Source organism: Salmo trutta, chromosome 1 (assembly GCF_901001165.1).
Source record: "Salmo trutta chromosome 1, fSalTru1.1, whole genome shotgun sequence".
In the NCBI taxonomy this organism is placed as follows: Eukaryota; Metazoa; Chordata; class Actinopteri; order Salmoniformes; family Salmonidae; genus Salmo; species Salmo trutta.
In genome coordinates, this window is record NC_042957.1 from 64,545,272 (window position 1) to 64,555,456 (window position 10,185).

Sequence of the window (10,185 nt, forward strand, 5' to 3'; positions counted from 1 at the left end):
CACACATTGACAGTCTCCTAGACTAAAAAGAAATGCTGAATGTACTGCCTACATTTTGAGGGAAACGCACTGTCCAATATTTGATTTGATTTGATCAGGGCAGGGAAGCACTAACAAACTGCATTTAGTCCAATAAAAAGACACAATATTATTAGGGCCATAAATAAAAGGCAGTTGCTCCATGCATGACACAAGAGAACCCTCTACTGGAGCAAAAAGCTTACAGCACCTGGTATTCCCAGGCGGTCTCCCATCCAAGTACTAACCAGGCCCGACCCTGCTTAGCTTCCGAGATCGGACGAGATCGGGCGTATTCAGGCTAGTATGGCCGTAAGCGAAGGGACAATTCTTGGTACACTATATAAAGTCAATGTGTCGCTCACTCATAAGAGACAGCGAAATGTCCACTTTGTGACACACTCTGAAAAAGCTCAAACCTTGCTTACATTTCCACGCCCTATATTTGACTCTTGTGGGATGGGGGAGAGGGCATATCCTATGTTGACACTTATGACAACTTCATACACTAGGGCCCTAGAAAATACGGCTCGCCCACACGGAATCACGGAATCCAGACATTAAACCGAAATTCAACAATATTCTAAAATGTATTGAACTAAGGAGGAAATCAATTAAATCCCTTCAACTTGTTAGAAAATGCATTCATTTGCCCAAGTGAATCATAAGACTTGAACAAAATGCATCAGCGATTCGTTTTTCCATGCAACTTTCACGAACGGCACAGGACTGCCCAATTGCTGTACAAACTGCATTTAGTCCAATAAAAAGACAACAATATTATTTATTATTTAACCAGGTAGGCTAGTTGAGAAAAAGTTCTCATTGACAACTGCGACCTGGCCAAGATAAAGCAAAGCAGTGTGACTCAGACAACAACACAGAGTTACACATGGAATAACATGGTCAAGTCAATGACATAGTAGAAAAAAAAGTCTAAAATTCAGTGTGCAAAAGGCATAAGGAGTTAGGCAATAAATCGGCCATAGTAGTGAAGAATTACAATTTAGCAGATTAACACTGGAGTGATAAATTAGCAGATGATGATGTGCAAGTAGAGATACTGTTTTGCAAAAGAGCACAAAAGTAAATAAAAACAGTATGGGGATGAGGTAGGTAGATTGGGTGGGCTATTTACAGATGGACTATGTACAGCTGCAGCGATCGGTTAGCTGCTCAGATTGCTTATGTTTAAAGTTGGTGAGGGAAATATAAGTCTCCAGCTTCAGCGATTTTTGCAATTCGTTCCAGTCACTGGCAGCAGAGAACTGTAAGGAAAGGCGGCCAAAGGAAGTGTTGGCTTTGGTGATGATCAGTGAGATATACCTGCTGGAACGTGTGCTACGGGTGGGCGTTGTTATCGTGACCAGTGAGCTGAGATAAGGCGGAGCTTTACCTAACATAGACTTATAGATGACCTGGAGCCAGTGGGTCTGGCGACGAATATGTAGCGAGGGCCAGCCGACTAGAGCATACAGGTCGCAGTGGTTGGTGGTATAAGGTGATTTTGTAACAAAACGGATGGCACTGTGATAGACTGCATCAAGTTTGCTGAATAGAGTATTGGAAGCTATTTTGTAGATGACATCGCCGAAGTCGAGGATCGGTAGGATAGTCAGTTTTACTAGGGTAAGTTTGGCGGCGTGAGTGAAGGAGGCTTTGTTGAGAAATAGAAAGCAGATTCTAGATTTGATTTTGGATTGGAGATGTTTGATATGAGTCTGGAAGGAGAGTTTACAGTCTAGCCAGACACCTAGGTATTTATAGTTTTTTTTTTGTTGAGCGAAAACCTGCAGAAACAGGGACAAACATTCAATGGGGAAATGTAAACAGAGAAAAGGGGGAATTTGGGAGAGGGGAAGACATTGAAGGGATTTTACAGGGCCCTAATGGACTACAGACATTCACAGTCTTCTAGACTAAAAAGAATTGCTGATTGTACTGCCTACATTTTGAGGGAAATGCACTGTCCATTATTTGATTTGATCAGGGCAGGGAGGGGAGGGGAAGCGCATACAAACTGCATTTAGTCAAATAGAAATACTTCATAAATAAAATGGCAGTTGTTCCATTACGAAATAGTGCAGGAGTCCACTATTGCAGCAAAAGCGTACAACAACTGGTATTCTTCTGCTGGTTTCAGCTGTCCATTTTTCTATTTGGAAAAAGTATTAGTGGGTCAAGTATAGTGAGAAGTAGCCATGTAACACATACAGATGATGCAGGTTCATTTTGCTTACATTTACAGTACATGTAGGCTATTTGTGTCTTTTGAAACTAGTGGGCCATATAAGTACTTGACTTCTAACAAATTCTTATTTTTCATAAGGCAGTCTATGTTCAACAATTGCCTGGTTATGTATTATAGAATCATATTATCAATTTTAGCAGTGATGTGCTCAAACAGGAAAATGACACGTAAATAACATGAAAGTAGGCTATAAACATGAACATCCAAGTTTGAGGTCACTTAGCTCACACGATTATTCTGTTCCTGGAGGTACTGCAATACCAGGTCGATGCGTGGAGTAGACAGGGCAAGCCCCTATTCTATCTCACCGCAGTGCTGTCAGGCTGTGGCCGCCGGGACCTTAGGTGTTGTGGGGGACCCTTTGCCTTGGGTCGAGGCCCCCTTTCTTCTGTACCACCCCAGGGCATCCGTGGCAACCAAAGCCAATGCCTGTGGTGTGGTCTCTACCCGTTTTCCTACCAGCAGGTTTGCGGGAGGACCACAGTGCGTCCTTCAGACGCCATATAGCACGTGCGTTAGGGGGCATTCTCTCAACCAGCTTCACCTGGAATACTTTGCCAACAGTCTTAAAGGAGTTCCCACATATGCTGAGCATTTGTTGGCTGCTTTTCCTTCACTCTGCGGTCCGACTCATCCCTAACCATCTCAATTGGGTTGAGGTCCAGGGATTGTGGAGGCCAGGTCATCTGATGCCGCACTCCATCACTCTCCTTATTGGTCAAATAGCCCTTACAGAGCCTGGAGCTGTGTTGGGCCATTGTGCTGTTGTAAAACAAATGATAGTCCCACTAAGCGCAAACCAGATGGGATGACGTATCACTGCAGAATGCTGTGGTAGCCATCTATGGTCATTACAATTGATGAGATACGTTAATGAATTTGTCGAATATTTTATATAGATTTGAATATCATTTAATATTGCATGAAATGTACAAAAGTTCGCTGAATTTGTCACATACATTCACAATACGCTAAATTTATAGGTTATGAAATTTTATTTCTGCTCGTCGAGGTAGCGTGGCCGAGTGGTCTAAGGCGCTGGATTTAGGCTCCAGTCATTTCGATGGCGTGGGTTCGAATCCCACCGCTGCCAGAGTGTTTTCTATTTCATTTTGAGAAATCAATTCAAAACGTACATTATAGACTACTTGACATTGACGTAATTTCAACTGCAACCTTTTATGGTGTTGCTGTATGATTTGTGGATTATGCAATTGCTCCCTCATGTAGTGCATGTATCATAGTACAGTCTGACATTTGAAAAAGTTTAACGCTTCTTTCGTTTGTCACGAGTCTTTTTCTGGAGGCAGAACTCAGCGATGTCCCCTGAAATAGGCAGTGGTGTAAAGTACTTAACTAAAAATACTTTAAATACTACTTAAGTCGTTTTTTGGGGTATCTGTACTTTACTTTACTATTTATATTTTTGCCAACTTTTACTTTTACTTCACTACATTCCTGAAGACAACAATGTACTTTTTACTCCATACGTTTTCCCTGACACCCAAAAGTACTTGTTACGTTTTGACAGAAAAATTGACCAAATCACACACATCAAGAGAACTTCCCTGGCCATCTCTACTGCCTCTGATCTGACTCGCTAAACACAAATGCTTTGTTTGTAATTATGTCTGAGATTGAAGTGTGCCCCTTGCTATCCGTCAATAATTGTTTTAGTTTACTGCGGAGCCCCTAGTCCCACTGTACATGCCTCAGATACCTCCTTTGTCCCACCTCCCACACATGCAGTGACCTCACCCAGTATAACCAGCGTGTCCAGAGATGCAACCTCTCTTATCATCACTCAGTGCCTGGGCTTACCTCCACTGTACCCGCACCCCACCATACCCCTGTCATTATGCACATTATGCCCTGAATCTATTCTACCACACCCAGAAATCTGCTCCTTTAATTCTCTGTCCCCAACGCACTAGACGACCAGTTTTGCTAGCCTTTAGCCGTACCCTCATCCTACTCCTCCTCTGTTCCTCGGTGATGTGGAGGCTACCCAGGCCCTGCATGTCCCCTGGTACTCTCATATGTTGACTTCAATAAACAAAAAAGCATTGGTTTCATGCATGTTAACATCAGAAGCCTCCTCCCTAAGTTTGTTTTACTCACTGCTTTAGCACACTCCGCCAACCCTGATGTCCTTGCCTTGTCTGAATCCTGGTTTAGGAAGGCCACCAAAGATTCTGAGATTTCCATACCCAACTACAACATTTTCCGTCAAGAAAGAACTGCCAAAGGGGGAGGAGTTGCAATCTACTGCAGAGATAGCTTGCAAAGTTCTGTCATACTTTCCAGGTCTATGACCAAACAGTTCGTGCTTCTAATTTTAAAAATGAATCTCTCCAGAAATAAATCTCTCACTGTTGCCGCCTGTTATAGACCCCCCTCAGCTCCCAGCTGTGCCCTGGACACCATATGTGAAGTGATTGCCCCCCATCTGTCTTCAGAGTTTGTTTTGTTAGGTGACCTAAACTGGGATATGCTTAACACCCCAGCAGTCCTACAATCTAAGGTAGATGCCCTCAATCTCACACAAATTATCAAGGAAACAACCCTAAATCCGTAAACATGGGCACCCTCAAAGATATTATCCTGACCAACTTGCCATCCAAATACACCTCTGCTGTTTTCAATCAGGATCTCAGCGATCACTGGATCATTGCCTGCATCCGCTATGGGTCCGCAGTCAAACGACCACCCCTCATCACTGTCAAATGCTCCCTGAAACACGTCTGCGAGTAGGCCTTTCTAATCGACCTGGCCCGGGTATCCTGGAAGGATATTGACCTCATCCCATCAGTCGAGGATGCCTGGCCGTTCTTTAAAAGTAATTTCCTCACCATCTTAAATAAGCATGTAGAACTAAGACCAGAGATAGCCCTTGGTTCAATCCAGACCTGACTGCCCTTGACCAGCACAAAAACATCCTGTGGCGGACTGCAATGGCATCGAATAGTCCCCGCGATATGCAACTGTTCAGAGAAGTCAGGAACCAATACACATAGTCAGTCAGGAAAGAAAAGGCTAGCTTTTTCAAAAAGAAATTTGCATCCTGTAGCTCTAACTCCAAAAAGTTTTGGGACACTGTAAAGTCCATAGAGAACAAGAGCACCTCCTCCCAGCTGCACTGAGGCTAGGTAACATGGTCACCACCGATAAATCCATGATAATCGAACATTTTCAATAAGCATTTCTCTACGGCTGGCTATGCTTTCCTCCTGGCTACCCCAACCCTGGTCAACAGCTCTGCACCCCCCGCAGCAACTTGCCCGAGCCTCCCCAGCTTCTCCTTCACCCAAATCCAGACAGCAGATGTTCTGAAAGAGCTGCAAAACCTGGACCCGTGCAAATCAGCTGGGCTAGACAATCTGTAATCTCTCTTTCTAAAATTATCCGCCGCCATTGTTGCAACCCCTATTACCAGCCTGTTCAACCTCTCTTTCGTATCGTCCGAGATCCCCAAAGATTGGAAAGCTGCCACGGTCATCCCCTCTTCAAAGGGGGTGACACTCTAGACCCAAACTGTTATAGACCTATATCCATCCTGCCCTGCCTTTCTAAAGTCTTCGAAAGCCAAGTTAATAAACAGATCACTGACCATTCCGAATCCCACTGTACCTTCTCTGCTGTGCAATCCGGTTTCCGAGCTGGTCAGGGGTGCACCTCAGCCACGCTTAAGGTATTAAACGATATCATAACCGCCATCGATAAAAGACAGTACTGTGCAGCCGTCTTCATCGACCTGGCCAAGGCTTTTGACTCTGTCAATCACTGCATTCTTATCGGCAGACTCAATAGCCTTGGTTTCTCAGATGACTGCCTCGCCTGATTCACCAACTACTTCTCAGACAGAGTTCAGTGTGTCAAATCGGAGGGCCTGTTGTCCGGACCTCTGGCAGTCTCTATGGGGTGCCACAGGGTTCAATTCTCAGGCCGACTCTTTTCTCTGTATATATCAACGATGTCGCTCTTGCTGCGGGTGATTCCCTGATCCACCTCTACGCAGACAGCACCATTCTGTATACACCTGGCCCTTCTTTGGACATTGTGCTAACTAACCTCCAACGTGCTTCAACACCATACAACTCTCCTTCCGTGGCCTCCAACTGCTCTTAAACGCTAATAAAACCAAATGCATGCTTTTCAACCGTTCGCCGTCCACACCCGCCCGCCCGACTAGCATCACTACTCTGGACGGTTCTGACCTAGAATATGTGGACAACTACAAATACTTAGGTGTCTGGCTAGACTGTAAACTCTCCTCCCAGACTCATATCAAACATCTCCAATCCAAAATCAAATCTAGAATTGGCTTTCTATTTCGCAACAATGCCTCCTTCACTCACGCCGCCAAACTTACCCTAGTAAAACTGACTATCCTACCGATCCTCGACTTCGGCGATGTCATCTACAAAATAGCTTCCAATACTCTACTCAGCAAATTGGATGTAGTCTATCACAGTGCCATCCGTTTTGTTACCAAAGCGCCTTATACCACCCACCACTGCGACCTGTATGCTCTAGTCGGCTGGCCCTCGCTACATATTCGTCGCCAGACCCACTGGCTCCAGGTCATCTATTAGTCTTTGCTAGGTAAAGCTCCGCCTTATCTCAGCTCACTGGTCACGATAATAACACCCACCCGTAGCACGCGCTCCAGCAGGTATATCTCACTGGTCATCCCCAAAGCCAACACCTCCTTTGGCCGCCTTTCCTTCCAGTTCTCTGCTGCCAGTGACTGGAACGAATTGCAAAAATCGCTGAAGCTGGAGACTTACATTTCCCTCACTAACTTTAAACATCAGCTATCTGAGCAGCTAACCGATCGCTGCAGCTGTACATAGTCCATCTGTAAATAGCCCACTCAATCTACCTAAATCATCCCCATATTGTTTTTATTTACTTTGCTGTTCTTTTGCACACCAGTATCACTACTTACACACCATCATCTGCTCATCATCATCTGCTCATCTTTCACTCCAGTGTTAATCTGCTAAATTGTAATTACTTTGCTACTATGGCCTATTTATTGCCTTACCTCCTCATGCCATTTGCACACACTGTATATAGACTTTCTTTTTTTCTATTGTGTTATTGACTGTACGCTTGTTTAGTCCATGTGTTGTTGTTTCTATCGCACTGCTTTGCTTTATCTTGGCCAGATCACAGTTGTAAATGAGAACTTGTTCTCAACTAGCCTCCCTGGTTAAATAAAGGTGAAATAAAAAAAAAGAAAAGAAACAAAAGAAAATGGTGCCATCTGCTTTAATTAATATAAGGAATTAGAAATGGTTTATACTTTTACTTTTACTTTTGATACTTAAGTACATTTTAGCAATTAAATGTACTTTTGATACTTAAGTATATTTAAAACCAAACACTTTTAGACTTTTACTCAGGTAGTATTTTACTGGGCGACTTTCACTTTTACTTGAGTAATTTTCTATTAAGGTATCTTTACTTTTACTCAAGTATGACAATTGAGTATTTTTTCCACAACTGGATATAGGCAAAGTCAACATTGGCTATATTGTAAAAAATTCATTAAACAAATATATATTTTTTGTCTTAATTTAAGGTTAGGTTTAGGCATTAGGGTTAGCAGTGTGGTTACGGTACGGGTTAAGGTTAGGGTTAGGTTTAAAATCAGATTTTATGACTTTCTGTCCCACTGTCACAAAATGACAAACAGTTGTGTTTAGTAAGGCTTTATTCCATTCATGTCATTCAGCAAAACATATTATTTAATAATTGTTTCATATTGCAATATTTGAATTGAAGAAAAATGGAAGAGCACTGGAGCAATTAAATATTTCTCAGATACACACCATAAACATAAAAACTATTCTTAATACAAAATAATAATTGGCATTCAACATAGAAAGGCTTTCTCTTTTTTTCCAAAAGCTTATAAAATGACTATGACTGGTTGATTAAATCCTACAGACTAAATGTGAATCACAACAAATCCCTCACCAAAGAAGATGAGGGGGAAGAATGCATTATTATGAATGACAATCAACATGTTTATATATATATATATATATATATATATATATATAGCACCAGTCAAAAGTTTGGACACACCTACTCATTCAAGTGTTTTTCTTTATTTTTAAAATGTTTTACATTGTAGAATAATAGTGAAGACATTAAAACTGAAATAACACATATGGAATCACGTAGTAACCAAAAAAGTGTTAAACAAATCAAAATATATTTTAGATTATAGATTCTTCAAAGTAACCACCCTTTGCCTTGATGACAGCTTTGCACACTCCTGGCATTCTCTCAATCAGCTTCACCTGGAATGCTTTTCCAACAGCTGAGCACTTGTTTGCAGCTTTTCCTACACTCTGCAGTTCTACTCAAACCATCTCAATTTGGTTGAGGTCGGGGGATTGTGGAGGCCAGGTCATCTGATGCCGCACTCCATCACTCTCCTTATTGGTTAAATAGCCCTTACACAGCCTGGAAGTGTGTTAGGTCATTGTCCTGTTGAAAAACAAATGATAGTCCCACTACACACAAACCAGATGGGATGGCGTATTGCTGCAGAATGCTGTGGTAGCCACGCTGGTTAAGTGTGCCTTAAATTCTAAATAAATTACAGACAGTGTCACCAGCAAAGCACCCCCACACCATCACACCTCCTCCTCCATGCTTCATGGTGGGAACCACACATGCAGAGATCATCCGTTCACCTACTCTGCGTTTCACAAAGACACAGCGGTCTTCTCAATTTGGTTGATCTCCATATGTGCTATTTCATAGTTTTGATGTCTTCACTATTATTCTACAATGTAGAAAAGAGTAAAAATAAAGACAAACCCTTGAATGAGTAGGTGTGTGTAAGTGTTTGACTGGTACTGTATATATATATATATATATACAGTATATAAACATCAATGCAAAGAGGAATCCTTTTTACTAAAATTTCACAGAAAGTCATACCATTTACATTTACATTTACGTCATATAGCAGACGCTCTTATCCAGAGCGACTTACAAATTGGTGCATTCACCTTATGATATCCAGTGGAACAACCACTTTACAATAGTACATCTATATCTTTTTTGGGGGGAGGGCTTAATCCTATCCAAGGTATTCCTTAAAGAGGTGGGGTTTCAGGTGTCTCCGGAAGGTGGTGATTGACTCCGCTGTCCTGGCGTCGTGAGGGAGCTTGTTCCACCATTGGGGTGCCAGAGCAGCGAACAGTTTTGACTGGGCTGAGCGGGAACTGTGCTTCCGCAGAGGTAGGGGGGCCAGCAGGCCAGAGGTGGATGAACGCAGTGCCCTTCTTTGGGTGTAGGGACTGATCAGAGCCTGAAGGTACGGAGGTGCCGTTCCCCTCACAGCTCCGTAGGCAAGCACCATGGTCTTGTAGCAGATGCGAGCTTCAACTGGAAGCCAGTGGAGTGTGCGGAGGAGCGGGGTGACGTGAGAGAACTATACCATGTAGTAGCCTAATACTTTGCAAGTCTGGTATGACGTACTTGCATATAGACTGACACCTACACGCACCTACACAAAACTGCTATAGAATCAAAATACGTTTAAGGAATGGTCAATAGGTTTATGACCATATTAAAGCCTGTACTGTATTCACATTATGATTCTCTGGTTCAATATAAGAACCTCTTTCTCAAGAAAATAAACCCAGATATATGATACACTCCACCCTATGAAAGGCAATAGGGTTTGAACAAAGCACCATATTATTTCAAATATTCTACATACTACACATTTGATCATCATCCATCTACAGCCTTAGTCAACTGTACGATAACATGATAAACATTATAGAAGGGCGGAGTTGCTAGCATTAGGTCAACAGTATGTGGTATATTCATATGGTCTTCTATGTGTATCTAGATGTACACTATGCATGCTTTCTATCATT

At 42.5% G+C, this 10,185-nt stretch overlaps 2 non-coding genes across 2 annotated transcripts; one reads left to right on the plus strand and one right to left on the minus strand.

Annotated features, from left to right (window-relative positions):
• Nucleotides 1–217: 217 nt before the first annotated feature.
• Nucleotides 218–336, minus strand: LOC115147677 (5S ribosomal RNA). The gene has a single exon (XR_003866452.1). It is a non-coding gene; the product is annotated as a 5S ribosomal RNA (ribosomal RNA).
• Nucleotides 337–3,280: 2,944 nt separating this feature from the next.
• Nucleotides 3,281–3,362, plus strand: trnal-uag (transfer RNA leucine (anticodon UAG)). Its single transcript has one exon. It is a non-coding gene; the product is annotated as a tRNA-Leu (tRNA).
• The last annotated feature ends 6,823 nt before the right edge of the window (nt 3,363–10,185 follow it).